Genomic DNA, 5,669 nt, shown 5'->3' with positions numbered 1-5,669 from the left:
CATGAGAAGAAAGGTAAGTTAGCTGGAGCAACAATGAAGGTGATTAATGAGCTAAATTCCAATCTCAGAACAGCCTGGATTTTCAATGAAAGCCCAATTAGATACTTAGAAGAAGATCTGAGGGCTGGCCAAATAGCTCAGCGGGTTAAAGCACCGGCAAGCAGGCTCAGGGGCTGAGGATTTGATCCTCGGGCCTGCAGTGCTGGCCCCATCCCCAGGGTGCCCTGAGAAGTCAATTGAGACTGTGCATGGTGGCGCGTCCCTGTAATCCCAGCTCTTGGGAGGCCGAAAACAGGCAGATCACTACGAGTCCGATCTAGCAGTGAGACCCTGAACACCCTGTAGACCTTTTCCTAAAATACAGAAGAAAAAAAAAAAAAAAAAAACAAAATCTGAAACTCCTAGTCAAATAGTCCTCCTCTTAATCCTTACTGTTAACTTAATGCTCATCAGAAGTAAAAGGAGGACCTTTCCCACTACCCACTGCTTAGCTTCCTGTGGTGCTAATGAACAGGAAGAGGAATGGAGATGCTGCTAAAGCAGAATTCACCTCTGCAATCAGTATGCAACCTGTGGTTTGGCCACATGGCTAATGTGCTGAGTTGTTCTCATCAGCCAACCTAGGCAAAACGTCATTATTAGACATGCCACAAGAACGCCAGAAACATGCACTAAGAAAATTCCAAAAGTCTGTGTTATTCCCTGACTTTTCTTCAGGAACATTCAGCACTGGCTCTGAATCAGGTACAATAGGCAAGGGAATCAGAGAGGCTGGAGCAGCTTGTCCGGGCTATCGGAATGGAAACAAACAAGGAGTGCTCAAGGGCAGCCTGATGCAGGATGTCAGATCCAGATCCAGCATGGGCTAAGGAGAACACCCACAGGCTCAGAGAGAGAGATGGGCCCTGGGTGTGGGGTAGCAGAGCCCTAACAAGTTGGAAAGGCATGTGTGGGGTAAAGGGTCAGGGTGGCAGAAGGTTGGTTACATACAGCAAGTTGTGGAGTGAATACACTAAGGATAATAGAAGTCTGCTTTGTCTCTTCTCAAGGAGTAACAAATATGGAGAGAACGAAAATGAACGTCATGAGTCTGGCTGGAATGGAAACAAATGGGGTAGACTCATAGCTGCCTTTATAGATAGAAACATGGATCTGGGTAGACACAGGCATAAGTGCACCTCTACGTGGCCTCGAGCAAAAGCAGTGAGTAACACAGAATCAACGCTGGCTTCTAAAACCTGTTCACGGAATCAAGGCCCCTTGGGGAAAAGACTGCCTTTAGGGTTGTGCAGGGAGCAGACAAGTGTGAAATATGCCTTTGTTCCAGAAAGTACAGAAGTGCTCAAAGAATAGAGATGTGTGAGCAGGACACTAAATACACAGGAGGGAATTTAAGCATCAAAATATTTAGCGAATCAGTTAAAACAGTGTGTGATTGATGGACTAAAAGTGAGTAAGTTGCCATAAAACATGGGCTGTTTACATAACTTCAAAATACCTCTCTCCAAATAATCATTATTTAAAATGTGGAAAGACTATGGTGGTAAAATGAATAACTTGATGATTTGGAAGCTTGGCAGGGTCCACCACAATCAAATTATTAAAGTTTGAAGATGAGGCTGAGGATGATAGGAAGAGTCATGGATTGGCATTTCCCATAGAAAAAATACAGTTTGGCTTTCATAAAATGACATATGTAAAACTGTGAAGGAAATATGAAAGTAGAAAAGTTTTAATAAAACTCTATGCTTGGGCTAGCAATATAGCTCAGTGGACTAAGTGCTTGCTTAGGTAAGTTCAGGGGCCAGGGTTTGATTCCTGGCACCGCATGCCATGCCAGCCCTGACCCCAGGCACACTGAGCTGGTGATGGACTCTGGGTATGGTGGCACATGCCTATTATCCCAGCACTAGGGAGACAAGAAATCAGGAGGATCCCTAGGAGTCCGAGCTGCTTAGTGAGATCCTGCACACACACAAACATGCACACACACAAAAAAAACTAAAAATAAAAATCTGTTCTTAGGTCTTATTCTGAAAGCATGAAGAATATCAGTTAAGACTGTTCAATTATAACAAAGGGTTTAAAAAAGTGAAAAGGCTTTTGCTGAGAAAAAATCAAAATAACATAAATCTTTGATCTTTAGCTCCAAGTGTAAGCAATAAAAAAAGAATTGTAAATTGATAGTCGTGCTTCTCATTTGTTCTTCTAAGTAATAAAGTACTATCATTTGAAGAGCAAGAATTGTTCTTTATATTTATATTCATCATCATATTTTCTTTTCACAGTTGCTCTGTGAAGTAGTTACAATTATTCTCCTCATTCCACAGACAAAGAAACTGAGGCACAGAGAATTTAAGAATGTAGCCAACATCACACAGACAAGTGAGCCTGCTAGTTTAACTCTTATGGTGGTGCAACCTGACCCTTGCACTCTCAGCTCTGATCCTAAGTTCTGACCCTCAGTTTAGTTCCTCTTACGTCAGTCATCTATGAGCTATTAACATCTCCCAAAACGTGCCCCTTACCAGTTTCTATCACCATGATTCATCCTGCTGTGAACACCTTGATTCCCCTTAAAGAACTTCCAGTCCCTCTCTGTCTCTAGACCTTCCCCACACTGATCTACACTCCAAGACCTCTACCAAGTAAATTTTCGAAGACTGACTTACACACTTCTTCATCATACTCTGACTTAAACATGGGGGGAGGGGCATATAGTTTGGTGGTAAAGTATGTTTAGTATGTGAGGCCCTGGGTTCAATTTCCAGCACCATCAAAAAAACAAAAGTGCGATAGTGTTTTGTTGATTGAAAGTGTATTTTGGAGAGAGTATTCCAAGTTTTGTGCCAGTAGATCTAGTTTTCACTTTTCCACAAAATGTTCCCTGAGGCTAATTCCCTAGAAGCATTTCTCTTAGTCTTCTATTGCCGTTACAAAATACCTATGACTAGATCTCTATAAAGACTAGATGTGTACTTGTTCTTGTGGAGGCTGAGAGATCCAAGAGCATGGCATCTGTGCAGGCCTTCTTACTGTACCACTGCAAGGAAAGACAGAGCAAGGGTGCTGTCTCATCTCTCTCTTCCTCTTGAAGACACTAATGTCATCCTCAGACCCAACCAACAAGATGCCATCTAATCCTAATTCCTTCCCCAAAAGTCACTTTAGATGTCTATTAACCTATGAAACTGCACTCTAAGCTTTCAATATATAAACTTTTGGGGGGCACACTCAAATCATAGTAGCATCCTGTACACCCTTATTGTGTATTTCTATGTAAGTTTCATGGATATTTCTGGAATGCCCTGCCTCCTGATTTTCTTTGTAAGGCCTATTTTAAGCATTCATTCTAAAACCAAACCAAATTAAAAAAAAAAAAAAAAAAAAAGATAAAAGAAAATCAGGTTTTGGTGTTCCCATAATATTTTACTTAGAATTCTACTTTGATAAGTATTTGTTTAGGGGCCTACATCAGTCAAAGATTAAAAGTGTCTTATGGGCAGAACAGAATCTCTTTGTCTTTGTATCCTCATTCCTTGTGCAGGGACTTGTAGTTAATAGGTGCCTTAAGTGAAAATTGAGAGAATAAATTGAACTTATAAATACATTCTTTCCAAACCCATTACTATTACCCTTGGCTGGAGTAATCATGATTAAAAATAGAGGTTTATTTTAAAGATAATACAGTTTTGTAACACTGCAAATAGGATGCAGATCCTCAGCTAGATCTCTGATCAGTTGTCAAGCTGGAAGCTTGCCATCCCATCAACAGCGAGTCACTTGCCCGCGGAAAGTCTGTGTCACACCTTCACATTTTGGCCTTCGGGTAGAGATGCTTTTTGTTTCAGAACAGAACAAGCTTCTGGAAACTAAAACAATGAATTCAAGGCTGATTGTGGTAAGGGGATGAAAACCAAGCATCAATTAAAAATGTACAGAATCCAGGAGGTGTGCTCTTAATATGAGGTTTAACATATATATGTGTGACTATTATTACTACTAATGATTTGTCAAATCCAAACACAGCCTGTAATAAACACTCCTATAACAATATTTCAGGTTTTCAACTTCTGACTATATCCCTGATGACCTGAAAAATTCTACTGCAGGAAGGGTTGCCAACACTTGGATGAAAGGGCATTTTGGAGCACGGCAGTGAGAGAAAAGTGGCTAAAGAGAAAGACAACTTTGAGAAAACTCAAAGCAGAAAGGCAGACATTTCTTTGAAGTGCCCTATTAAATCATTATTTGAGCCATGCACTGCTGTGGACGGAACTCACCCACACATACATACACAGGAGACAGGAAGCTAGGGCATGGCTAAAATTGGCTGAGAAAGGAGCTGTGACAAAACCCCAGTACCTATCCTCAGAACAGTCCCCAGAACACTGACCATGGGCTTCTTGAGAAAACTTAGCAGGTTCTCATTAGAACAGGCTAGACCTGATATCAGCCTGCAGAGTGGGTGATCCTAACAGGACAGCAGACATCGAGTTTTTGCCACTGTGTTCTCTTATATGGTGACTCACCCTCCCACTGTAGAGGAGTGATGGGGAACCCCTTAGAGCTTTCAATGATTAAAAACTCAGCCTGCTGCAGCACATATGCCACAGGTTCGCCACCACTGCTATAGGGTGTACTTCTCTTCCTACTTTTACTTGGCCCAGACTTGCTTTGCAGAGCCTGTTCATTTTCCTACCTTTAGTGAAACGTTGCTACCATTTTTACTTGTCTTAACCAATTTTCTGTTAGGGACACAGAACCTAAAATCCACCTCTAAAATTTGAGACTCTAACACCCTCAAACCTGGAAACACATACAATTTTTTTTCTTACCAGAATAATATGTTTTAATATACTGATTGGATTCTTTTCTGAGTAGCAGATATAAAAGCAAGATAACAGGATCAAAAATCCAGAGGACTTTGACATGAATAATAATAGCAGATAATAAGAAAAAAAAGTACAATAATCACTATGTGACACAAGTTGCACTCTTGTTTTATATATGCTAAATTGGTCAGTCTCGTCAGTAAACCAAAAAGGTGGCTAGTACTGCTCTCTACATGAGGGCTGGAACACAAGGCTAAGTGAACACCCTACAGTGTGGAGTAGAGCTAAGGTACAGGACTAGGCAAGGTAGATAACAAGAACTGGATTCTTGATGCCTAGCTCCAGTGTTCATTAATTCTAGTGTTGACTTATATAACCTGGTCACTTTTTATTTGTCTCATTTATTTGATTTTTTTAAAAATCAGATTTGCCATTCAAAGAGCCCTAATGTTAAAGAATATGTGAAAAAAGAAATCATAGAATCCAATAGACATGTAATATTCATTAAATAGGCCAGATCACAAATGCTCTTTTAGTTTTAAAAGAAAGAGACAGGACTGGGGATTTATTTCAGTAATAGAGAGCGTATTTAGCATGTATAAGGCCCTGGATTTGATCTCCACCACAATCAAAGTTATTTTTTTTTTATTTTAAAATGTAGGACTCTGCCATGTTCCAGGAGCCCCCATACCCAGTCCCAGCCCAGGTCCGGTGAGTGTGTAGAGAGTTTCCTGCTACCCTGCCCCGGCGGGACCAGTCCCAGCCCAGGCGCAGCGTGGGCCGGACCCTCTCCCAGCCCCTCGGGCCGCCCCCCACCACTCCGCAGTGCCTCCC

Source organism: Octodon degus, unplaced genomic scaffold (genome assembly GCF_000260255.1).
Source record: "Octodon degus isolate 3935 unplaced genomic scaffold, OctDeg1.0 scaffold00106, whole genome shotgun sequence".
Classification (NCBI taxonomy): domain Eukaryota; kingdom Metazoa; phylum Chordata; class Mammalia; order Rodentia; family Octodontidae; genus Octodon; species Octodon degus.
This window is presented reverse-complemented; position numbering follows the sequence as displayed.